General features: G+C 44.7%; 1 pseudogene; it reads right to left on the bottom strand.

Moving 5' to 3' along the window:
• Positions 1–1,809: 1,809 nt before the first annotated feature.
• Positions 1,810–27,413, bottom strand: part of LOC108695775 — a 36,011-nt pseudogene continuing 10,407 nt past the window's right edge.

The raw sequence follows: 27,413 nt of genomic DNA, 5'->3' as shown, positions 1-27,413 counted from the left end.
TCATTATAAAATGGCTTTAAAATAATTTGTTAACCTAATTCCACTTGAAAGCAGTGTTTGCTTATCCTTTTCTGGTTGAGACTCTTGAAACAATACGGCAGAAGTACTCCAGGTCTCATCCTCAGCTGCTTCAGTGTTCAGAGACAGGAGTGCAGAGGATATTCACAGCCAGATACTGCTTTTTTTTTTTTTTCATTTAAAGAAACCATTCGAGTTAATGAATATTGCAAAAAAAATGTTTTTGGGTGGAGCTCACCTTTAACAAAAGCAAAGCAAAGATGTAAAGTGTATGCATACCTGCAGCATACCCATATGGAATGTCTTGTGGTTTTATAATACATACTTTCTGAGCTGTTCAAAAAGTTGCTAAATGTTTTATTTGCTTTAAGACCATTACAGTGAAATACAGAACGACAGCGTCATGATTTGTGAAGCCCATGCAACTCTGTTCTGCAGTTGGGGGGCAGTAGATGTGATCTATTTGGATTTTGCCAAAGTGTTTAATACTGTGCCCCACAAACGACTGCTTTCTAAACTAAGGTCTGTTGGGCTTAATGAAGTCGTTTGCACATGGATAGGAAACTGGCTACAGGATCGGGTTGTTAATGGTACATTCTCTACTTGGAGTAAGGTTCTTAGTGGGGTCCCTCAGGGTTCAGTATTGGATTCACTTTTATTTAACTTGTTCATTAATGACTTAGGGGAAGGTATTGTAAGTAATGTATCAGTGTTTGCAGGTGACACAAAACTATCCAGCCCAATTAATTCCATCCAGGATGTGGCATGATGTTTAACAAAGCTGTGGCCAACTTTGAAAGCATAAATCATTTGTTTGATTAGGCTTTGTGGTGCAGTAAGTTCATGTTTATATTTAGTATACAAAATATAGCTATCCTTATTCTATTTTAGACTTTACTTCCCCTTTAACCACAAGCCACTTCTCTGTAAGACTCCTGAACCTGCTACCCAAGACCATGATGGACTCTTCAAACCAATCCACTCTCAAATGCATTATGTTCAATATAATAGGGGATATACTTGACCACAACTCTTCTCACACAGACCTTCTTCATTCTCAATCTCTGCTGATCTTGGGTTCCTCAACACAGAGCTCTACTTGGCAGGAGACAGCCTCAAATCTCTAACTTGTACACTGGATCTATATCACTAATACATCCTACCCAGGGAGCAATTCCTCTAGGCCTAAGACCAGGATCATTGTGTGGGCCACTGTTGGGGTGTTTGGACCCTACCATGCAACTGGATACGTACTACGTTGTGTTTAAGAGCACTGACCAACCCAGAAATACTGGTGGTAACGTTCCCACATCCCCATGCCAGTACCATTTTAAGCATGAGAAAAACAACCTTAATCTGTTAGTTATAGCTTTCTTCTTGCTGTTTAGACCGAGATACAAAGGAAAAATACTTACTAGCTCCTCCAAAACTAAAGAAAGTAGGACAGATTTCTGAGCTCTCTTCAATATTCTGAAGTATGCTAAAAAAAACAATATTCAGGGTTTCTGTATTCTGTGGGAAAGTGAATACAAAATGTTTGTTATTGTAGTGAGAAGCCTTGCACTGACTTCACTTAACCCTTTGTATTTATGAGCCTGTGCAAAGTGCCATAATGTACTGCCACCCACGTCTTGTTACTGACACACAGCACATCCCAAAAAAACATCAGCTTTCCATGTAAAATGTTGTTTTGGTGTTGCAAAAAAACAATATCTTGGTTATATTTTGTTTTGACATGTTTATTATTTTCTAAACTATCCAGACTGGTCAGAATAGTTCCGGTAAAAATGAACTAACTGGCGGAGTGATTTACCATATTATTCCTTCCAGTGTTCTGCAGTGCAACCTACCCGTGTGTCTGTTTATATTTCCCTGTGTCTGTAGAGAAGCCTCAATGTAAGCACTTCAATGTGTGTTTTTGGGCCATTACTCATGGTTGGCAGTTCGCTTGCAAAGCTTATGAATCTCTTACCAACTCCAGCTCTTTTCCTTGCTCTCGGATGCTTCTGCTTCAAGCAGCTCACGCTCCAATTTCTCTTCTGCCTTTTTCCACTACAAAGATATACAACACTGTTGAGGAACGAATATGAGATCCATACATTAAATCTCCCTAACTACACCGACTTCAGAGATCTTTGGTCTGTGTCCCTTCAGAAGTTAAAATAGAAACTCCCAGCTCCTCCTGACAGTCAGTGGTCTTACAAAAACACCAGAGTTATACTCAAGCTGTGGCCCAAACAGGACAACACCTTTTCATAATGTACATTCCTCTGTTATATAATAATAATAATAATAATGTCATTCTAAGGCATTTTCTAACAGCACCCAAAGTACCACTCAAACTACATATAGAAGAAACTGATGCCAAAGAATAAATCTTGCATTTTTTTTATATTTTATATGAGAGGCTACGATACTGAATGCATCACTTTTACATTACCTTCCTCTGCATCCTTGATAGGTTTTTTTTTTGTCTTTGTAGGACATACTCTTCTGTTTGGGAGTGATGTCCTCTGTATCTTTCTTCACTTCCACTTCCTCTATCCTTAAAGGGATACTGTCATGGGAAAAAAAAATCAGTTAATAGTGCTGCTCCAGCAGAATTCTGCACTGAAATCCATTTCTCAAAAGAGCAAACAGATTTTTTTATATTCAATTTTAAAATCTGACATGGGGCTAGACATTTTGTCAATTTCCCAGCTGCCCCTGGTCATGTGACTTGTGCCTGCACTTTAGGAGAGAAATGCTTTCTGGCAGGCTGCTGTTTTTCCTTCTCAATGTAACTGAATGTGTCTCAGTGGGACATGGGTTTTTACTATTGAGTGCTGTTCTTAGATCTACCAGGCAGCTGTTATCTTGTGTTAGGGAGCTGTTATCTGGTTACCTTCCCATTGTTCTTTTGTTTGGCTGCTGGGGGGGAAAAGGGAGGGGGTGATATCACTCCAACTTGCAGTACAGCAGTAAAGAGTGATTGAAGTTTATTAGAGCACAAGTCACATGACTTGGGGCAGCTGAGAAATTGACAATATGTCTAGCCACATGTCAGATTTCAAAATTGAATATAAAAAAATCTGTTTGCTCTTTTGAGAAATGGATTTCAGTGCAGAATTCTGCTGGAGCAGCACTATTAACTGATTCATTTTGAAAAAAAAATTTTCCCCATGACAGTATCCCTTTAAGTGCATTAGGAGTTGCGGTACCTGGGATTAGCACAATCATACACACGTGAGCAGGCAGCAGATTATCACAGATTATCTGAGGAAGTGCCGGGGGATCCGGCAAGAAACGCGTAAATCAGACAGCCTTGTTTATCCACCGCTGTAATCCACAACCGCATGTGTGTGTTTAAATAAAGCCAACCTTTTGCATTGATACTGTCGTCTGTGTGCCGTGTCCTGGATCAGCGCCGATAGTGACGAGAATATTGTCTGCTCTACACTAAATACCGGCGGGAAGTGGCCGGCATCTCGCACGGGCTGCGACCAGGAGAACACAGCGCTACTGGGTGAGCTCCGATGCGGATCGCATCATTCTTTATATAAGCAGATTATCACAATGCCTGGCATTTTATTGAAGCCTTTTACTGAAGCCCAGGGGCAATGCAGCTGGCATTCCTATCAAATTCCATGTCATAATAATAGTTCAAATCCAGGCATGACATCTGGCATGTAGCCTTAACAGTGAAGACTAATTGGTGTGAATGATTTTTGCTTTCTCCCTCTCGCATCCAAACAATGCAAAATGATATGATCCATCCGCATGATACACAGGTAACAAGAACCTAATATAGCTCAAACATTGGTAATAAGAGTTTATGACTTAGCATGTTCTACAGACAGATATTAGTGGGGCTAGAGCAATGCAGTGTAAGAGAATGATACCTACTGCTTACACTAGAGGAGGCCAGTAGTGCTTTCTCAGATGCTGCAGAACTACAGTCTCATCATCCCTACAGCCAGTTTACTTATGATTGGATACTGGGCCCATGCAAGACCCCAAGACAATGTTTTAGTGGTTCCATTTGTTGGCCTTATGAATAAATAAAGTTCCCATTTAAGAGAAAAGCATTTATTATTTAATAAATGTTCAATATTGAATTACCTCTGGTCGGACATTGTAATTTCTGCTCTTGACTAGGCCACAGATGACTTTCATAGTAGCCAGAGACGCGTAGCCAATCTTATCTTGTCTGAGTAGCTTTCCGACTGCCTCCACTCAAATTTTTGAAATCTGTAAGAAAATGTCATTGACAGATTGAGCTTGCCTTTGAGATATATAACCGATACAATTAACCTGCGCTGGCTGGCTGTATAAATCTAAAGGCAAAGGTTAGTATGAACCGCTAATAATATAAGGAACGGTATATCAACAGAAATGCAAGGAAAGACTCATTTCTATCCTAGAACGACTGACTGTATATGAACATGTTAATGAACTGAAGACTGATGAATGTAAAGTAAAAGAATGAGAATAATTCTCCATAATTGGCACAACGGAACTGCTGTCTCACAGCGATGGGTTAGAACTTGACCAGGGCACGATCTGCTGCTTCCCAGGTGACAAGGGTTCCTCCCTCATATTGGGAGTTAATTGGCTTCTGATTAAAATGACCTATTGTGTGACTCTTAGGGGCAAATTCATCAAGGGTCGAATTTCGAGGGGTTAAATCCCTCGAAATTCAACTGAGGAATAGAATCGACTAGAATCGGATAGGCAATTCGGGTGAATTTACGCGCTGGCGAATAGTCGAATTGGCGAATATTCGCCAGGCGAATAGGCGCTCGATCGAATATTCGCTCGAAGGATTTTCATTCGATCGAATGCCTTTTTATTCGATCAAAAATTTGGAAAACAAGCCTATGGGACTTTCCCATAGGCTTTTAAAGCAATTCGGTAGGTTTTAGGTGGCGAAGTAGGCAGTCGAAATATTTTTAAAAGAGACAGTACTTCGACTATCGAATGGGCGAATAGTCGCAGCGTTTTTGCGCTCGATCCAGTAACTCATGAGAATATTCACCAGGTCAAAACATTTTGGACGCGCACGTCAACACTATTCGGACGCCCATTGACTTTAAAGAATTCAACCCGTAATAAAAAAACCGTCCCCCCTGCCCTGAGTAGACCCCCCTTCCAACCCCCCCTCCTCCCCCCAGCCTACCTGCCCCCTGGGCAAATGCCCCTAATTTTTTACTCATCCCCTCCTTGCAGATTCTGGCCTCGGAGTTCACAGCAGCCATCTTCTTCTTCTCTGATAATCTTCATGTCTTGACAGCATTTTCGGCGCATGCGCAGTTGGAGTAAATTTCAAGTCCCAAGCAACTGCGCATGCGCTGAAAGTCATGAAAATTTTCGTGACTTTCGGCGCATGGGCAGTGGTTCAGGAATGGGAAATTATTCCAACTCCACATGCGTCGAAACTTCCTAAAAAGTCCTAAGAAAGAAGATTGCACCAGTGAACTCCGATGCCAGAATCTGCACGGAGGGGTGAGTAAAAAATTAGGGGCATTTGCCCAGGGGGCAGGTAGGCTGGGGGGAGGGGACTTTTAGGGGGGGAGGGTTTTTTTATTATGTGTTGAATTCTCCTTTAACACCGACGTCAAAATTGACAAGAGCGTCAATTTTCGAGTTTCACTAATTTTTCGCCATTTTGCGAATTTCGCAGGAAATTCACGGATTTTTCAGCAAAGTGGAACAGGAGAAATTCACCCATCACTAGTGACTATGATAGGAAAACTGGAATTTAGTTCAACGGGGAGAGACCAATATGGATGATTTAACATATTTCCTAAAGATCTGTATAATGGACCAATATGAGCAAAAATAGATATGCTGCCTAAAAACATCCAAAATATATACTCTTCCAAAACTTCTGCATTATTTCTCTAAAAACACACAGTCACAGTTTGCAGCATGGGCAACCACAAAAAAAACTTTCCAAGGGGAGGGGGCTCTAAATCATCAAACAAAAATGACCTGTTTTTCTAAGCTTAAGCCTGTATACAATTACTCTGTGCCAAGTTTGTAGGAAATCAGTTTGTTGGCAAAGCACATAAAGTTGCTCACGTCTTACATAATTGTATATCTTGTATAATATTAAAATCTACTGCACGTAGCGCACACATTGGAATACAGAGAAGTAGGAAACGTGTTGTAATCAAATGATTCCTTCTTTTCTCTTACTAACCAGCAATTCCTTTCATGCCTTTTAGTTGAAATCCTAGCCGTCTTTATAACAGGTGCACAGTACCACACACCACTTAACCTATTAAAAATGGGGAAATAAAAGTTAGAAAGGCAAAGGGCAAAACTCTAGGGGCAGATTTATCAAGGGTTGAATTTCGAAGTGATGGGAGTTTTTGTTTGAAAGCTATTCAGCTTTCATATGAGGGTCGCTGACCCCATCTAAAAACAAATGCTCTGTAAGGCTACAAATGTATTGTAATTGTTGCTTTGTATTCCTCGTCTTTCTATTCAGGTTCTCTCCTATTCATATTCCAGTCTCTTATTCAAATCAATGCATGGTTACTAGGGGAATTGGGACCCTTGCAACCAAATGGCTGAAATTGCAAACTGGAGAGCTGCTGAATAAAAAGCTAAATAACTACAAATAAGCCACAAATAATAAAAAATGACATCCAATTGAAAATTGTCTCAGAATATCACTCTCTACATCATACTAACAGTTCATTTAAAGGTGAGCAACCACTTTAAGTAACTTTTAGATGCACTGGAACAATCTCTGTTGTATTCCAGCATTAATTAACCATAAATATGCCAGGAGTCCACTGAACAGTCGAATGTCCAGTAACCGTAGAATGACAATAGTATGTGGTATGTGGGCACCCCCCAAAATGAAAAAGGGCATACAAAATAGTCTAGGGATGCACCGATTTGGCCTTTTTTCAGCAGGATTCGGATTTGGCCGAATCCTTCTGCCCGGCCGAACTGAATCCGTATCCTAATTTGCATATGCAAATTAGATGCGAGGAGGGAAATCTCATGACTTTTTGTCACAGAACAAGGAAGTAAAAAAATTTTTCCACCCCTAATTTGCATATGCAAATTAGGATTTGGTTTGGTATTCGGCCAAATGTTTCATGAAGGATTCAGGGGTTTGGCCGAATCCAAAATAGTGGATTCGGTGCAACCCTAAAATAGTCCTGGAGTTGACTTCAGCTACTGCAAAATAAGTGTATTTACTGCATTCTATGCAACAAATATAATCAATTTACCCAACAAAACTTAACTGATAGAAATATATCTTTGCAACAAGCCTCAGACTCTGTAATCTATTTACAAAAAGCACGAATGAATAATTAGGACAGGCAACCCCAAATAAGATCTTGCCAATAGAAGAAATGGCTAATGCTTAGCACCACTCCAATATACTCTCTATATAAAGGCTATACATTCTACATACACTTTTTAAAAAAAAATAATAAAGTGAGTGACGCTTATAGTTACTTGTAAATGTAATTGCAATTGAAAGTGACTATATCTGCCCATTGCTGTACTCTGTACTTTTGGTTCTGCCTATTGAGGTCAACAGATAGCAGACCTACAAAGGAGTATGCAAGGCATTGTTATAAATGGGGTCTTGGCTGGAGGGCTGACTTCTGCTACACTGTTTCAGAAGTCAGAAATTAAATAAAACAGATAGTGTTTCCAGTTACAATCACATATTATTATACAAAGTTGTATTTCTGGGATCACATCTCCTTTAAAAAGAAATAAAGTGCAAAGGAACAACGACAATGGCAATGGTACAGTAAATTCACTTCCGCGGCTGTTTATAAATACTAAAATAGACTTTAGTGGGAATGTAATAAAAGTCGGTAATGGAAAACCTACTCGCAATGCGAAAAGTTATGCCTTTCATAAGGAATGGGAATATAGCTTTTGTGAACCCAGAAACTGTTTAGCGACCTCTTCCGACTGTTATAGTTTGCACCAATGCACAGTAAATGTAATAACATTTTTACTGAAAAATTTATGTTTGCTCCAAAAGATTATGACACCATCAAGCACTTCTTGAAAGTGCGCAATTACAATTAAAATTTGCAATGCAATAACAGTTTAAGGAGGAATATTACATTGCAAAATGCGAATTTTTATTCTTTTTAGTGCAAACTCTTTTTATTCCATTCCCCCTTTTTCTTTAACAAGAGCTCCCAGTATAGCAAAGGTCCCAGGGCTGACAACAACTGTAAAATACTTGTGTTGCAAGTTTACAGTCAAACATCTAATAACCAATCTGCTGCCTTGGGCTTACATAAATGAGACGTAAACTTTATGCGAGCAGCAAATAAACAGATGCAGTAATGGTGTTGGATATTCTTGGTGCGCTACTGCCATCTAGCAGTTTTTTCAAGGAGGAACATTATATCATTTCTGCATATCAAATTAGACAAAGTCATAAGAATAATTATATTTTTAACATAACTCCTTCAAATAACAGACAATAACATTTCTGTAACACCAAACGGATAAAGTCAAATCAAGTTACACTTGATAAAGGGCACACAGGCTGAAACATGTCGTGTACTGTCATCAAATAAAAGAACAACCACAGCATTAATATACCTTTTGAGCGCTCTCTTCAATTTAAGTAAGTCAAGTAGTGATGGGCGAATTTATTCACCAGGCGCGAATTTGCGGCGAATTTGCGCGATTCGCCGCCAGCCAATAAATTCGCGGAACGCCCGCGAAAATTTGCGGTAAAAACAGGCGCCGGCGTCACAAACGGGCGCCGGCTAAAAAAAAACGGCGCCGGCGTCAAAAACGAGACGCCGGCGCCGTTTCGCGAAATTTAGCCCTTTCACGAATTTCGCACGAAATTCGTGAATTTTTTGGCGAAGCGCAAATTCGCCCATCACTAATTTTAAGTCCAAATAACAGGATATTGGTAACCTGATCGGTGAACGTTGCACTCCTATCCCTAACTGAATTAGCAGTGCATTTTGGATATCCTATTACTTTAAAGTCAAATTACTTTGCAATACAAATTTCAGCATTTTAAAATAAACACTATGGGGCCAATTCACTAAGCGTTGAATTTGCGCTAGCGTCCGCTTCGCTCACTTCACAACACTTCGCCAGGCGTAGATTTGCCAGGAAAACGCTGATTCACTAAAATCCGTAGTTGCGCCGAACGCTGGTGAAGTAGCACTAGCGTTACTGCGGCAAGCGAAGCGATGTTGCGATATTGTTGGCTAATTTGCATACGGCGGGAAGTTAAAGTTGAATGGACGTATATGTTGCAGCAAATACATTACACTACACAAGGCCAGGGAACCTTAATAAAATAAAATAGAGTTGTTATATAACCCTACACATGAGCCCAGTGTATAGTTTATGTGCCATATGTTAGGAAATGTAAGTCGGCTACCCCAGAAAAAAATGTACGATCTTTTGCAGCCTATCACCCTGAAAAATGAAAAGTCACCAGTGTTTTATTGGGATTTGAAAAATTTTCAACTATTTTTTGAGGAACTCCTATCTACTCTATTGCACTTCGCCTGGTCTAAGGTGGCGAAGGCAAGTCTAGCGCAAGAGGTAACGTTCAGTAAAATCCACATCTTAGTGAATTTGCGTAGTTACGTCCCTTCGCCAGAGCGCAACTTCGCCAGGCGTAAGGGATGAATTCCCGCTAGAGTTTATCTCCTTTGCTAGCGAAGTTACACCTGCGCACGTTAATAAATCGGCAAAGTAACGAAATGACATCACACTGGCAAATTTTCGCTAACGTTAGTCACTTCGCCCATTAGTAAATCTGCCCCTATACCTGTAGAAACACAAATAATACTTACCTGTTTGGATTTGTCATTGACTAGAGGAACAATGAGGACAATGATGTTGTTGTGAAAGTTGAAGTGCGATAAAGACACCATGAGCTCACACAGGCATTTCACTGCGGTCTCAGCCAAGCCTTTGTAGGTGTGTAAAGAGACACCGTCTTCATCTACTTCCAGTCTGCAAAAGCAGGATAATGGGAACAGGTATCTGCTGCATTATTTATCATCTTTAGCCCGCTGGTGGTCACCAAATGGACACAGACTTGAATTTTGCGCAGACAGACAAGTGCTTGCTTAGGTCTATACTTAGGGCTTTATTCCTGTAACACTAAGGGGTAGATTTACCAAGGGTCGAAGTAAAAATTCGAAGTAAAAACAATTGAATTTCAAGCTATTTTTGTTTACTTCGACTAGGCCAAAATTTGATTCGAATTTGAAAAAAATTTTGACTATTCGAATATCGAAATTTATCATATACTGTCTCTTTAAAACTAAGACTTCGACCATTCGTCATCTAAAACCATCCGAATTGCTGTTTTAGCCTATGGGGGACCTCCTAGAACCTATTTGGAGTCAATTGGTGACATTTTTATTTTTAAAATACTTTGAATCGAATTTGATCGAATACGATCTTACTTCGATTTGAACGATTCAAATACATCCTATTCACCCACAGAAAAAAATGTTGATTTTTTTTTTTTAATACAATTCGGTTGGACTTTTTTCTTCAAAAAAAAAACTCCTATTACTTCGAAAATCGACCCTTGACAAATTTGCCCCTTATTCTTAATCAATTCTAAATACTTAGGGAATTCAAGTTAACACTGATTCATGTAGCCATAATAAGCTATTTTAGACGTACCCTAAAATCATAAAGCAAATATCAATATTTCTCAGTCCAACATAAGAAAAGCAGCAATGGACTAGAGCTCTGTGTAAATAGTGTGCTCATATTATCAGGAGTTTCCAGCACAAAGCAGTGCCAAGAGGACTTCATTTTGCATGCAGGTCCATCTGGCACCATAACTTTATATGTCTGACAGGGAGCTTTATATTTATTAACATTACAGGTGGGGGTAGGAAAAAAGAAATTTTGACCACTGGGTTTTTAAAAAAAAATATATAAAACATTTTTTTTTTTGCATAGGCATAGTCATACTAGTCCAAAGATATACGATACCTATAACGATATAGAAAACTACATTCCTAATATCAGTTTAGCTTGGCATCTATCCTTCCTTTCAAAAAGCAGCAATCATGCTTCGCTTCACAACAGATTTCAGTTTGTCATTATAACAGACAATTGTCACAGATGTCATAGAACCTATCTGAAATCCTTTTTTATAACTCAGTGCCTTGTGAGTCCTTGATTATATGAAAAGAATGCTGCCTTCAGTACACAGGAATATGCATGAGGGCTCATTTAAAGGGATACTGTCATGCTGCTCCAGCAGAATTCTGCACTGAAATCCATTTCTCAAAAGAGCAAACAGATTTTTTTATATTCAATTTTGAAATCTGACATGGGGCTAGACATTTTGTCAATTTCCCAGCTGCCCCTGGTCATGTGACTTGTGCCTGCACTTTAGGAGAGAAATGCTTTCTGGCAGGCTGCTGTTTTTCCTTCTCAATGTAACTGAATGTGTCTCGGTGAGACATGGGTTTTTACTATTCAGTGTTGTTCTTAAGGTGGCCATAGACTCAAAGATCCGAGCGGTTCTTTCCCCGATATGCCACTAACTGCATGGCTATATCGGGGGTAATTCGAACGTTCGGCCGTATGGCCTAACGATTGAATTACGATGCGCCAAGGGGCTCCGACTAGGGATGTAGCGAACTGCCGATTTGGTGTTCGCGAACTTCGAACACCCGCTAAAATCGTTCGATTCGAACGATCGAAGGATTTTAATCGTTCGATCGAAGGATTTTCATTCGAATCGAACGATCGAAGCCATTCGATCGAATGCTTTTCATTCGATCGAATGCTTACAATCGTTCGAACGAATGGAAATCGTTCGATTTTTAGCGGTCGAAGGAATTCGAATGGTCGAATGATCGAACGATCGAACGCGAACTCAAAATGCGAACGTTCCCAAACGTTCGCGAACATTCGGCGGACGCGAACGGTCGAAGTTCGCGCGAACAGTTCGCTACATCCCTAGTTCCGACGGGTCGGTCGGGCAAAAATCCAACCTTCCCGATCGATATCGTGGCCAGATATCGATCGGGAAGACCCGTTGGAAGCCCCCATACATGGGCAGATAAGCTGTCAAATCGGTCCAAACGACCGATAGCAGCTTTGTCTGCCCGTGTATGGCCACCATTAGATCTACCAGGCAGCTGTTATCTTGTGTTAGGGAGCTGCTATCTGGTTACCTTCCCATTGTTCTTTTGTTTGGCTGCTGGGGGGGGGGAGGGGGTGATATCACTTGAACTTGCAGTACAGCAGTAAAGAGTGATTGAAGTTTATCAGAGCACAAGTCACATGACTTGGGGCAGCTGGGAAATTGACAATATGTCTAGCCCCATGTCAGATTTCAAAATTGAATATAAAAAAATCTGTTTGCTTTATAAACACGACAAGAATGGGACTTATCCCCCTGCCCACGTGACCCCAAATTGCTCAGTTTTAAAGAAATACTCCAAAGTACTGTATAAAGTAAAAGGCAATATTTATTGTTCAACACTATGCCAATATCAAATTAAAAACCAGTTAAAATAAGACTAAGCAGCGCTGCATGTGCAAAAGGGATCCCTTGTTATAGTCTCTAAGTATGCAACAACATGGATAGCAATTTGTATGCTGTAATGTGAAAGTAGCGTATCTGGAACCAAACCGGAGCACTCCAATAATGAACCACAATCTCAATTGCTGAGAGAGTAAGCAGTCCCAGACAATCCGGTATTAATATTCAATTAGTTGTAGCCAAGACATGATGTTAGTATATCCCCAGGTCTGAAGTGTGCCAAAATCGTCAGATATTTGTGAGGCACCCCTCTAGCATAAGTCTCCTCGGAATATCGGTGTACTACACCATTAAGTGTTAAGAGGGATGCACCTGCAGTATTAACCAGAACCTTCACGGAGAACCCAATCATGTGTGGGTGGACGTGGACATCCTTTCACTTTAGACCTGCATAAGGGATCCTTACATACACAGCATGCGCTGCACCTCGACAGCCGTATATGTCATTAACTGCTGGTGGACACCCGAGCCCATTTGCCCCCACATATATCAGTATTATTGTATATTGGTGCCCACACTGCACTTACAGTCTGTGTGTGTTGCTCAAAATCTGTTTGCTCTTTTGAGAAATGGATTTCAGTGCAGAATTCTGCTGGAGCAGCACTATTAACTGATTCATTTTGAAAAAAATTTTTTTCCCATGACAGTATCCCATTAAGAATGTAGGCACAACTGCAAAAAGTTGCATAACTAGAGTGCGCCGGGCCCCCTGCAAAAAAATCTTCAAAGGAGCCAGGTGCATTCCGATCCTCATCCTACCGCCCTCTTCCTGTCCACTCCTCTCCCCCTTCTTCGCAGCAGATAAGAGAGCGGCTGGGGGAGGGAGGTTTCTATTGGCTATAGAGGAAGCAGACATTTTCCCCATTGGGTCTGTTTCCTCTATACAGTAGTTACTCCACTGACTGCACAGCTAGCCTTGTGCTGTCTTGCAACCAGTGAATTGTATGCTAAGGCTAATAGAAAATGCCAGGCAGGGTTGAAAATTGGCCTGCCGAAATACGCAAACCATGAATCAGTCCTTATGCTGCCATTAGTAACCTGTCCTGTCTGCACCCAGAACAATTATGTCAGCATGGGTGCAGGCCAATCTCAGCAAAGAAATGTAAGTGTTTGCATTGTGCCTATTTCAACAGGTCAATTTTCAGCACCGCCTAATGCCATCACAGTTACAGTTGCACACAATTGCATTACATACATAGCACATAAAGGTTAAGCAATGGCAAATTGTCTGTTGAAGCACAGTGACATAGGGAATGGGAGGCTTCACACAAAGAATAACTTTCTTCTTTGTGCTGTTCTATGTCCATGTCAAAGTCTCTTCTACTCAGTTCCAGATCAGGCTCATTCCCTGGATATTTTTGGGAGGTTTTAAAACACTGCACTTACACAGTTGAAGCCACTATGGGGGAAATTCACAAAAGTGGAGATGGCCCATTTTTGGAGTAAAAGTGGTGGTAAACTGGAGTAAAATAGTTTCTCCATATTCACAAACAGAAATCCGCCTAAATTCTGACTCAACCGACACTTTTAATGGCACAAAACCAAAAATTTTTAAACAACATTTTCTCCAGACATTTCAAAAATGTAGTAAAGCTCAGTGTAATTCTTCCCCATGTGTCAGATCAAGTCTAAGATAATTTGCTCTGCTTTGGTTCTCCCAAACTTTATTTCACACCTCTTGTACTGTAGGTGCCCCATTGGGGAATTATCATCAGACCCAGGCCACACTGGGCAGACGCCCTAGACAACCTGGGCGATACGGCGCCAGCGGAGTGTGCGCATGCGCAAGTTGACGCTGGCGCGCATGCGCAGAAGCATCAATTGGCGTGCAGGGGACCGGACATGGGGTAGGCGACAGAGCAGGTACGTGGCTGGTGCCCCCCACTTTGCGCCCTAGGCTCGTGCCTACTCTGCCTACCCCTAGTATCATATTAATAGGGATTAATAGGGATTAATAGAGATTAGCATTTTAATGTCAGAGCAAAAATTTCTGTCTAAAGGTGGCCATACATGGATAGATCCGCTCGTTTGGCGATGTCGCCAAACGAGTGGATCTCCCTCCGATATGCCCACCTTGAGGTGGGCAATATCGGGCAGATCCGATCGTGGGCCCTAGGGCCCAACGATCGGATCCTAGCATTCGGCAAACGGGCGGTCGGATCGCGGGACCGCATCAACGAACAGATGCGGCCGCGATCCGATGGGATTTTCTGTCCCATCCGATCGAGATCTGGCCGACTTTCGGCCAGATCTCGATCGGGGAAGCCCGTCGGGGGCCCCCATACACGGGCCAATAAACTGCCGACACAGTCTGTCGGCAGCTTTTATCGGCCCGTGTATGGCCACCTTAACCCTATAGGTGTAAAAGCCTCATTAACAAAACAAATAAAACTGATTAAACCAAACCAGTGTATTTTATACAATTTGATATGTTAAAAGTTTTTAACTCACACTTGCATGATTTTACTAGTTTTACCTTATGAATGAGACAATATTATCAATTTGAGTGAATATATTATCTAAAGGAAAAGTAAAGCTTTCCAGGCATTTTTTTTAGTTTTAGCAGCAATTAGACACTTGACCTGAGATAAAACATATTTCTGATACAAATCCCTATATTATGTAAAATAGCATTTCTTGTATCTAGACCCTTGTATCTTGTTACAGAAGTGGAATTACCCAAATATTTAGGCAGATTTAGAAAGCCCAGGTTATCCTGAAAAAAAAATAATAATTAAATAATTTGCCTAAATAAAATAACCCCCCTGCCCCAGAAATTCCAATTTGATTGCTGACTGACAGGTGTAGTAAGAGTTAAAGACAAATTCAGAAAAAAATGTCATTAAAATGTTGTGAAAAAGACAAAATCTGAAAAGTGTCTGTTTAAAAGACAAATTCACAAAAGTGGAGATAGAGGTTTGTGAATCTGGTGGGAAATCCAACTTTCTTATCTCCACTTTTATTTTGTCTCAATATCACCACTTTTGTGAATTCCCCCCTATGAGAATTTTCCCCAGAAATATTTCACTTACGCTTCTGTTTAAAGGTTAATGGAACCAGAGGAAAACTCTAATAAGAGGTTCTCTTAGATACAAAAGTTTGCAGTGGGAAATAGCTAATTAAAAAAAAAGTCCCCAAAGAATTTTGCAATTGGAAATCATAAGAGCACAGCAAGGACATACCATTTATATTTCACAAGTAAAAATGTCAGATAGTGATTAATGAACGCCAAACAGCCATCTTGTTTGCTTTATAGGTTGCACAATTCAGACCTGATTTAACCTTCAGAATTTCTTCTTGCCATCTGTAGAGTCCTATTGCTTATCTAACATATTATGTAAGATTTGCAGTTCAATCCCTTCAGGACCAATGGCTTCGGCACTGCAGTTTTTAAATTTTTCACTATTTAAATATTTGCAATTAGCAATCATTTATAATTTAATGATTTTAATCTTTTGTGAAAACCAATGTCATTAACCATGAAATAAATTGCCATAAGAAATGCTGAATTTCCATAGTTTAATTCCTCTTGTAATTCATTCATGAAGGCTGCAATTGCTAAAATACTGTAGATGAATTCTATATTACAGAATATTTTTGAATTTTTGAATATTTTGCTACGATTCAAGTGGGATTGAGTTCTGATGTAACTGTCTTGGATCAAAATTGGAATCAATATAGTACTCTGGAACGTGCTTTAAGAATACTGTAAGTGCAAGTGCCATGAAGCATATTAAGATCAGAGTCGATATAAATAAATGGGGAAGAGAGACATTTGCCCAGGGCCCACCAGAATACTGATCATCTAATAGAATGTAGGTATGCTACAAAGATGGCCGACCCCTCATTTTAATCAGTTACATTATTCCTTTGTTTTTTTCTGGCAGTCTCCCCATTCCGTCATTTATCTGCACCCATGGCTGGTGGTCCAGGGATTATGTCTACTTCACTAAGCACAGGCCATTTATTTGCTGCCTGCCATATTATATTGGAAAAGATGTGCCTTGGCAGGGGGTTTATCATAAAAAGTATTCTCCCCAAAAATGTTTTCTGCCATGTGGGTAAAAATTAAAAAGTGCCCCCCTCCCTAAAATAAAAGCCTATGGCACATATTCAGACATATTCCAGACACCTTGCTGACTGTAATTTGGGGGAATAGAGAAATGCCGTAAATCTGCTCTGTGGGCCTTCCTTTATATTCATCATTCTTCCCTATTAATAACATTGGGATCAACCTGCCTTTTAAAGGACCAGTCACATCAAAAGAATTTTTTTTTTTAATTTTGTTAGTATACATTGAAAAAAACCACCAAGACAAATTAAACTTTAAAAACACAAAGTCTTTATTAAGAAATAATTTCCTGAAACTCCGCTTGTGCTCCTCTTCAGAAAGCAGTTGGGCGATCCATCGCGCAGTGCTCGATTTCTTCTCCCTGCCTTCCTTATAGGAGATAGCCAGGGAGGAGAAATCGAGCGCAAAATGATTGTCGCCGTATAGCCTTTTCTGAAGAGGAGTGGAAGCGGAGTTTCGGTAGGTTATTTCTTAATAAAGGTTTTGCTATTTTAACGTTTTATTAGTTTTGGTGGTTTTTTTTCTATGTCTATTTTTGATGTTACTGGTCCTTTAAGCAACTACCATTCAACTGTGTGGAAGGAGGAAATCAGGATAATGTATGCCAAATAAGCTGTAATTTACCTTTTAAAATCTGTTCAAGGTTCTCCAAATAAAACTTGTTCTGACTGACTAGCCCTTCTTCAAACTCTCTGAGCCTCTGAGTTTCTTTTTTTTGACCTATAATTATAAAAATAAAATAAAAAACAGAAGCTTTAGAGAAAAATAAAAACTTCAGCTTCATTGATTAAAACTTTTAATTGGAGGTCTTATGACAAAAACAAAACAACAAAAAAATAAGGCAATTAACAAATGAATGCTATGGCTCTATATCTTGAACCTTAGAAAGTAGTAAATAATGCAAAATGAGAATTTCAAATCTATTAGCACAACCAGTTTCTCTAAAAAGGCTTAAACAAGAAACAAAATAAATAAAACCAGACAAAAGCCTGCTTAATTCCATGGAGTCTGGGAGACTTCTCATGGCACAAGATTATTTACACAACTCAATGCACTTGAGATGACACAAAACATTTTTAATACTGGTTGCTGTGTTCTGTCTACTCCCCTGGTAGCAAATGATATCAGACATTCCAACTTGCTGATACACAGTTTGGAATATTAAAGTCATCCAAAACTTTTCCCATGGAGAACAAACTCACATTATATGCAACAGAACAATGGGAAATCTCAGCATTTAATACTGCATTAGTAATAGCACATTGATACAGTAACATAACTAGAGGGGGGCGGGCCCTGGCACAGGACGTGCAGCCGGGCCCCACCCCGCACTATATTTTCGGCCGGAATCCAGTGGCGCGCGAGCTGCCGGGGGGCCCTGAGGGGGTGCGGGCCCTGGCCCAATTGCACCCCCTGCTCCCCCAGTAGTTACGCCACTGCATTGATATCATGGCTTCCTTGCACAATTGTTGTGTATACAGTTCACATTTGGTCACTTCTGCTGAGCACTGATATAGCCTCCCATTAACTGTAAATATATTTATATATATATATATATATATATATATTGCTCTAGATAAAAAAAATAAAAAAAATATGTATATATTTTTGCTCTATATACTATATATCAAACTGTAACCATATAAATAAACAGATGGTTTAACATCACCAAAGGGACATATATGGAGTGAATTGTACATCATCTCCAACAATACCATAAGCTATAAGGATTAGATATCTCATTTTTCAGTTGTGCGAGGCAAAGATAATTTTTTATAGCACACAAGTGTACATCATGTGTTTAAAGAAGGATTCTAGTATATGTCATTGTCTTAAACATAAAATTGTTATTCTGGTTGGACTTAGTAACAGGAATAACTTTACAAAAAGCTGCATGTAACAATATTAAAAATTAATTATAATCAACTAAAAAGCATAGACCACAAAATCAAAAAAAAAAAAAAACAGTGTAGTAATAATAGCTGTACAGGAAAATCAATCGCAAACAAAAACAAATCTTAATGTCTATGATAAAGCCCATTAGCGGACAAAGGTGTGTAAATTATAGTTCTGCCCCCCCCCCTCCCCAGCTCAGTGTGAGCCACAGAGATAGAAATTATACCGTAGCATCTTTTTCTTCAGTCAGAGGGCGAATTTTATAGGATGGGGTAATATCTTTAAAAACTTCCATCAGTGAGAGCATGACAATCTTTCTGTCACAGCGACAGAAGGATCCTGTTGATTAAGCACTGATTGCAACAAAGGTCAAGCAGGGGGAGCCCCCGCCTTACTTCCCAGCCATGCAGAACTCAAGCAGCTTTGTTTGTTTCCCTGTAGAGCAGTCGGCGACTGTGTAGAGATTTTGTATTGGATTTATTTTTACCTTTACATCCCCTTTACTGTTTCCAACTCCAGCTGCAGGGACAAAGATCATGGAGCCAGCTTTAACAGATAAACTGGGATTCTATTTGGAGAATTATTTTGCTGCAGCCACTCTGCAGAGTTGGAGAAAGTTTGTATTAAACAATAGAAAAACTATAAAATCCACATTAGATTACATGACAACACAGGACCCAGTGCAGTCTGTATATTCTGATTATTAATCAGTCTTGTTGTATTGGCTTCTGGCAGATATTATTTGACTTGTGCTGTTTTGATAATTTATGATGATCCCTAAGCAGCAGCCCAGACCACACTGAGCATGTGCACAGTCTCGGTCTTGCAGAGATGTATAACAAAGTTACAAGATGGTGAGCCCATGTGCAGAACTTTGAAAGGATAAATAATTAGTTTGATTAGGCTTGTGGTACAGTAAGTTCATGTTTATGTTTAGTGTACATACAAAATGCAGCCTTATTCTATTTTAGACTTTACTTCTCCTTTAAAATTGTAAAGATTATAGATGAGATTACACTAAAGCTCTCTTTCTGTGCATGCTACATGGATGGGTTCAACCTCATTTGTGCAAAAAATACCTGTTCTATATTTATGTGAGACGCTGCCAGTGTTAGTCCTAATCACACCGCAAGTGGCATTGTGGGACATCTAAGTTGGTCTTAATGGCAGGTAAATTACAAGATGGACTGGGAGTGGTTTAAAAGATTATTTGTTACCCTATGTTTCTGCCTTGAAAAACTTGTGCACAATAAAAAGTTACAATAAAAAAAAACCTATTGTGCCTCTGGTATATGGAAGACCCTATTAATTAAAATAACTTCATAACTCCATTTTTAGTGCCTACTGGAGCACACATATGAAAAGAGTGTACAGAATTCACAGAAGTGAACTTGAAAGCAGCCAAAAAAATAAATCATGCATAAATGGCATTTATACATATTTAAATCAACTTACAAAAAGAGGTGGAAATTCTGACAAAGGAAATTAAGTTCTGAGAAAAAAATACTAGTGAAGGGCGAATTTATTTGCGGCGAATAAATTTGCAAAACCGCCGCGAAAATTCGCCGGCATCAAAAAAATGGATGCCGGGTAAAAAAACGGACGCGGCATCAAAAACAAGACGCTGGTGCCGTTTCGAGAATTCGCTGCGCAAATTTGCCGGCGAGCGAAAGGCCCCAAATTCGCTCATCACTAGAAAATACAAATCACACACACACTGTTCTCTGGCTTTGCGAGTATAGCTGATGCCAGGGTTGCAATGGGAGTCTTCCTCTGCTCCTACAGGGCTCTTTGCAGCAGCAGTTCCTCTGTGGTCATTATTCTGAATGGTTCCTCAGACACCTCTGGAATTAAACAATAAAACCTTTTAGCACCAGCCAGACACTTTGAACTAAAAAGGAGATGCAGACTAAGAATGCGAAACCTTCACTTCAGCTGTTCAGTTTCCACAGCACTAAAAGACCAAACTCACAGAACAGAATCTTAAATTCAGAATGGCAGCACGTTTTCAGCAATCGAGTCTGTACAATATAAATGCCAAATGTGGGTATATCTGTGGCCTTCCATCCTCATGAGCAATTTTTGCAGTTACTATGATGCTAGAATTGTAGTAGTATAACAATTTTTATGATAGCTTTTCAATTGATGTTCATGTTTCTGTATTATGTCAATCTTCTGCTTCTTTCCAGCTTTCCAAATGGGAGTCACTGACCCCTGCAGCCAAAAAACGATTAATTAAATCAGTTAATAGTGCTGCTCCAGCAGGATTCTGCACTGAAATCTATTTCTCAAAAGAGCAAACAGATTTTTTTATATTCTATTTTGAAATCTGACATGGGGCTAGACATTTTGTCAATTTCCCAGCTGCCCCTGGTCATGTGACTTGTGCCTGCACTTTAGGAGAGAAATGCTTTCTGACAGGCTGCTGTTTTTCCTTCTCAATGTAACTGAATGTGTCTCAGTGGGACATGGGTTTTTACTATTGAGTGTTGTTCTTAGGTCTACCAGGCAGCTGTAATCTTGTGTTAGGGAGCTGTTATCTGGTTACCTTCCCATTGTTCTTTTGTTTGGCAGCTGGGGGGGGGGGGGGATCACTCCAACTTGCAGTACAGCAGTAAAGAGTGATTGAAGTTTATCAGAGCACAAGTCACATGACTTGGGGCAGCTGGGAAATTGACAATATGTCTAGCCCCATGTCAGATTTCAAAATTGAATATAAAAAAATCTGTTTCATTCTGTCAGGTATTGCTGGGGTTTGAGCCGGGGACCTTTGGGTTTCTGGCTCAATGCCTTGACCATTTGGCCAGGTGAGCAGCCTGTAGGGTTGCTTGCTAGGTATAACCTGGCCTCTGCAGTCCCAGCCCAGCTTCCGCCTGATTGGCCTCTCCAGCCCCAGCTCAGCTGCAGCCTGTTTGACATCTCCAGCCTCAACCCAGCTGCTACCTAGTTAATCAGCCAATCAGGGCTGACTCTTCCCTATTTAAGGGTAGCTCTTAGACCACTCCTTGCCAGAGCATTGTATGGTGTTCCTAGTACTGCGGCAGCGCCCCTAACTAGGTAGTTCTAGCTCTTGCCCCTTTTCCCTTGTTATTCCGCCTTGCCTTGCCTTGCCTTGCCTTGCCTTTCTGCCTGTCCTTGTCTTGCTTTATCTTATCTTGTACCTTCCCAGCCTTGACCTTGATCCGACCCTGCCTTGTACCTTGTACCCCTCTTGCTATCTTGCTCCAGTCCCTCCCTTGCTATTCTGCTCCAGTCTCCCTCTCTTGCTATCCTGCTCCAGTCTCCCTCTCTTGCTATCCTGCTCCAGTCTCCCTCTCTTGCTATTCTGCTCCAGTCTCCCTCTCTTGCTATTCTGCTCCAGTCTCCCTCTCTTGCTCCAGTCTCCCTCTCTTGCTCCAGTCTCCCTCTCTTGCTCTCCTGCTCCAGTCTCCCTCTCTTGCTCTCCTGCTCCAGTCTCCCTCTCTTGCTCTCCTGCTCCAGTCTCCCTCTCTTGCTCTCCTGCTCCAGTCTCCCTCTCTTGCTCTCCTGCTCCAGTCTCCCGCTCTTGCTCTCCTGCTCCAGTCTCCCGCTCTTGCTCTCCTGCTCCAGTCTCCCGCTCTTGCTCTCCTGCTCCAGTCTCCCGCTCTTGCTCTCCTGCTCCAGTCTCCCGCTCTTGCTCTCCTGCTCCAGTCTCCCGCTCTTGCTCTCCTGCTCCAGTCTCCCGCTTGCTCTCCTGCTCCAGTCTCCCGCTCTCCTGCTCCAGTCTCCCTCTCCTGCTCCAGTCTCCCGCTCTTGCTCTCCTGCTCCAGTCTCCCGCTCTTGCTCTCCTGCTCCAGTCTCCCGCTCTTGCTCTCCTGCTCCAGTCTCCCGCTCTTGCTCTCCTGCTCCAGTCTCCCGCTCTTGCTCTCCTGCTCCAGTCTCCCGCTCTTGCTCTCCTGCTCCAGTCTCCCGCTCTTGCTCTCCTGCTCCAGTCTCCCGCTCTTGCTCTCCTGCTCCAGTCTCCCGCTCTTGCTCTCCTGCTCCAGTCTCCCGCTCTTGCTCTCCTGCTCCAGTCTCCCGCTCTTGCTCTCCTGCTCCAGTCTCCCGCTCTTGCTCTCCTGCTCCAGTCTCCCGCTCTTGCTCTCCTGCTCCAGTCTCCCGCTCTTGCTCTCCTGCTCCAGTCTCCCGCTCTTGCTCTCCTGCTCCAGTCTCCCGCTCTTGCTCTCCTGCTCCAGTCTCCCGCTCTTGCTCTCCTGCTCCAGTCTCCCTCTCTTGCTCTCCTGCTCCAGTCTCCCTCTCTTGCTCTCCTGCTATCCGCTCCAGTCTCCCTCTGCACTCTATCCCCCAGTTTGATCTACGCCCGCACCGTCCTGTCCCATCCAAGCTGTTCCACTCCTGCCCCGTCCAGTCCGTTCCTGTTGAGTCGTCGCCCTCTTCTTCCTGCCCCGTCCAGTCCGTTCCTGTTGAGTCGTCGCCCTCTTCTTCCTGCCCCGTCCAGTCCGTTCCTGTTGAGTCGTCGCCCTCTTCTTCCTGCCCCGTCCAGTCCGTTCCTGTTGAGTCGTCGCCCTCTTCTTCCTGCCCCGTCCAGTCCGTTCCTGTTGAGTCGTCGCCCTCTTCTTCCTGCCCCGTCCAGTCCGTTCCTGTTGAGTCGTCGCCCTCTTCTTCCTGCCCCGTCCAGTCCGTTCCTGTTGAGTCGTCGCCCTCTTCTTCCTGCCCCGTCCAGTCCGTTCCTGTTGAGTCGTCGCCCTCTTCTTCCTGCCCCGTCCAGTCCGTTCCTGTTGAGTCGTCGCCCTCTTCTTCCTGCCCCGTCCAGTCCGTTCCTGTTGAGTCGTCGCCCTCTTCTTCCTGCCCCGTCCAGTCCGTTCCTGTTGAGTCGTCGCCCTCTTCTTCCTGCCCCGTCCAGTCCGTTCCTGTTGAGTCGTCGCCCTCTTCTTCCTGCCCCGTCCAGTCCGTTCCTGTTGAGTCGTCGCCCTCTTCTTCCTGCCCCGTCCAGTCCGTTCCTGTTGAGTCGTCGCCCTCTTCTTCCTGCCCCGTCCAGTCCGTTCCTGTTGAGTCGTCGCCCTCTTCTTCCTGCCCCGTCCAGTCCGTTCCTGTTGAGTCGTCGCCCTCTTCTTCCTGCCCCGTCCAGTCCGTTCCTGTTGAGTCGTCGCCCTCTTCTTCCTGCCCCGTCCAGTCCGTTCCTGTTGAGTCGTCGCCCTCTTCTTCCTGCCCCGTCCAGTCCGTTCCTGTTGAGTCGTCGCCCTCTTCTTCCTGTCCAGTCCGTTCCTGTTGAGTCGTCGCCCTCTTCTTCCTGCCCCGTCCAGTCCGTTCCTGTTGAGTCGTCGCCCTCTTCTTCCTGCCCCGTCCGTTCCTGTTGAGTCGTCGCCCTCTTCTTCCTGCCCCGTCCGTTCCTGTTGAGTCGTCGCCCTCTTCTTCCTGCCCCGTCCGTTCCTGTTGAGTCGTCGCCCTCTTCTTCCTGCCCCGTCCGTTCCTGTTGAGTCGTCGCCCTCTTCTTCCTGCCCCGTCCGTTCCTGTTGAGTCGTCGCCCTCTTCTTCCTGCCCCGTCCGTTCCGTTCCTGTTGAGTCGTCGCCCTCTTCTTCCTGCCCCGTCCGTTCCGTTCCTGTTGAGTCGTCGCCCTCTTCTTCCTGCCCCGTCCGTTCCGTTCCTGTTGAGTCGTCGCCCTCTTCTTCCTGCCCCGTCCGTTCCGTTCCTGTTGAGTCGTCGCCCTCTTCTTCCTGCCCCGTCCGTTCCGTTCCTGTTGAGTCGTCGCCCTCTTCTTCCTGCCCCGTCCGTTCCGTTCCTGTTGAGTCGTCGCCCTCTTCTTCCTGCCCCGTCCGTTCCGTTCCTGTTGAGTCGTCGCCCTCTTCTTCCTGCCCCGTCCGTTCCGTTCCTGTTGAGTCGTCGCCCTCTTCTTCCTGCCCCGTCCGTTCCGTTCCTGTTGAGTCGTCGCCCTCTTCTTCCTGCCCCGTCCGTTCCGTTCCTGTTGAGTCGTCGCCCTCTTCTTCCTGCCCCGTCCGTTCCGTTCCTGTTGAGTCGTCGCCCTCTTCTTCCTGCCCCGTCCGTTCCGTTCCTGTTGAGTCGTCGCCCTCTTCTTCCTGCCCCGTCCGTTCCGTTCCTGTTGAGTCGTCGCCCTCTTCTTCCTGCCCCGTCCGTTCCGTTCCTGTTGAGTCGTCGCCCTCTTCTTCCTGCCCCGTCCGTTCCGTTCCTGTTGAGTCGTCGCCCTCTTCTTCCTGCCCCGTCCGTTCCTGTTGAGTCGTCGCCCTCTTCTTCCTGCCCCGTCCGTTCCTGTTGAGTCGTCGCCCTCTTCTTCCTGCCCCGTCCGTTCCTGTTGAGTCGTCGCCCTCTTCTTCCTGCCCCGTCCGTTCCTGTTGAGTCGTCGCCCTCTTCTTCCTGCCCCGTCCGTTCCTGTTGAGTCGTCGCCCTCTTCTTCCTGCCCCGTCCGTTCCTGTTGAGTCGTCGCCCTCTTCTTCCTGCCCCGTCCGTTCCTGTTGAGTCGTCGCCCTCTTCTTCCTGCCCCGTCCGTTCCTGTTGAGTCGTCGCCCTCTTCTTCCTGCCCCGTCCGTTCCTGTTGAGTCGTCGCCCTCTTCTTCCTGCCCCGTCCGTTCCTGTTGAGTCGTCGCCCTCTTCTTCCTGCCCCGTCCGTTCCTGTTGAGTCGTCGCCCTCTTCTTCCTGCCCCGTCCGTTCCTGTTGAGTCGTCGCCCTCATCAACCTGTTCCTGCTTCCCTTCTAGTGTTCCCTAGGCACATACAGCTCCTGCCTCAAGGACTCGCCCTTTCCCTTCAGTCTCCACAGCTCCCCCTACCTAATCCCTGACAGAATGCTCTGGCCACAAGAGTCTGCAAGGGCTGTTCCTGTGCCTTCTGACCTGATTCCCAAAAAGACTGAATATTCTATTTTGACCCGCAGATACTGTGATGGCTCCCCAAGTAAAATTCCTATCTTTCTAGAGGAAGTCCTGCTCCTTTCAGAGAAAAAACACTTTCTAAGTGCTCCTCCAGTCGAGCAAGTTTCGGAAATCATTTTCTTCCTGCTAGAAGGTGAAGCTCGTTCCTGGGCCGAGAACTTACTGTGCAGTAAATCCCCTATAATCTACGATACTGCTCAGTTTCTGTTGGCATTCCTGGATAAATTTGCCTCAGTTCCAGGGCCGGCTATCCCTCCGCAGTCTGCTCCAGTTCCTGGGCCGGCTATCCCTCCGCAGTCTGCTCCAGTTCCCGGGCCTGCTACCCCTCAGCAACTGCTTACCCAGCAGCATCGGCTGGCCACAGCTCCAGAGGGGCCTACCCAGCAGCATCGGCTGGCCACAGCTCCAGAGGGGCCTACCCAGCAGCATCGGCTGGCCACAGCTCCAGAGGGGCCTACCCAGCAGCATCGGCTGGCCACAGCTCCAGAGGGGCCTACCCAGCAGCATCGGCTGGCCACAGCTCCAGAGGGGCCTACCCAGCAGCATCGGCTGCCCACAGCTCCAGAGGGGCCTACCCAGCAGCATCGGCTGCCCACAGTTCCAGTGGGGCCTTCCCTGCTGCTGCCATTGCCTTCAGCTCCAGAGCCAGTTCCCCAGCAGCCTCCGCTGCCCATGGCTTCAGCTAGGCTTCCCCGGCGACTGGCTCCCCACTGGCTGCCTCCTGCACTTGTGCTGTCACCCCAGCAGCTGCCTCCTGTACCCATGCCTTGTCCTGTGCTCCCAGAAGTGGGGCTTCTGCCTGATCCTGTGCCTCCAGAAGTGGGGCTTCTGCCTGATCCTGTGCCTCCAGAAGTGGGGCTTCTGCCTGATCCTGTGCCCCCAGAAGGGGGGCTTCTGCCTGATCCTGTGCCCCCTGAAGGGGGGCTTCTGCCTGATCCTGTGCCCCCTGAAGGGGGGCTTCTGCCTTGTCCTGTGCCCCGAGAAGGGGGGCTTCTGCCTTGTCCTGTGCCCCGAGAAGGGGGGCTTCTGCCTTGTCCTGTGCCCCGAGAAGGGGGGCTTCTGCCTTGTCCTGTGCCCCGAGAAGGGGGGCTTCTGCCTTGTCCTGTGCCCCGAGAAGCGGGGGCTTCTGCCGTGTCTTAACACTGTAACTGTACCAACTCATAAAATGTTCAAAACCCAGGCACTCATGTGGAGGGCACCCGCGAGGGTGGAGTTGCCTATACTGTTGCCAAGTCCCAAGGCACCCGTATGGGTGGCTCTGCCAAACACCTGGGCACCAGCCAGGGTGGCTCTTCCGAGTCCCAGGGCACCCGCCAGGGTGGCTCTTCCGAGTCCCAGGGCACCCGCCAGGGTGGCTCTGCCGAGTCCCAGGGCACCCGCCAGGGTGGCTCTGCCGAGTCCCAGGGCACCCGCCAGGGTGGCTCTGCCGAGTCCCAGGGCACCCGCCAGGGTGGCTCTGCCGAGTCCCAGGGCACCCGCCAGGGTGGCTCTGCCGAGTCCCAGGGCACCCGCCAGGGTGGCTCTGCCGAGTCCCAGGGCACCCGCCAGGGTGGCTCTGCCGAGTCCCAGGGCACCCGCCAGGGTGGCTCTGCCGAGTCCCAGGGCACCCGCCAGGGTGGCTCTGCCGAGCATCAGGGCACCCGCCAGGGTGGCTCTGCCGAGCATCAGGGCACCCGCCAGGGTGGCTCTGCCGAGCATCAGGGCACCCGCCAGGGTGGCTCTGCCGAGCATCAGGGCACCCGCCAGGGTGGCTCTGCCGAGCATCAGGGCACCCGCCAGGGTGGCTCTGCCAAGTTCCAGGGTGGCTAATACAATAGCATTACCTTCTAGTTGGGCACCCATGTGGTTAGTTCTGCCCATAGCATTGCCAGTTCCCCAGGTGCACGAAAATGTTGGTCACTGTGGCGCCTGGGAGTCGCCTTGTGAGGGGGGGGATACTGTCAGGTATTGCTGGGGTTCGAGCCGGGGACCTTTGGGTTTCTGGCTCGATGCCTTGACCATTTGGCCAGGTGAGCAGCCTGTAGGGTTGCTTGCTAGGTATAA

Source organism: Xenopus laevis, chromosome 7L, assembly GCF_017654675.1.
Source record: "Xenopus laevis strain J_2021 chromosome 7L, Xenopus_laevis_v10.1, whole genome shotgun sequence".
In the NCBI taxonomy this organism is placed as follows: Eukaryota; Metazoa; Chordata; class Amphibia; order Anura; family Pipidae; genus Xenopus; species Xenopus laevis.
Note: the sequence above shows the minus strand (reverse complement) of the source record. Positions and strands in the feature narration are given on the sequence as shown.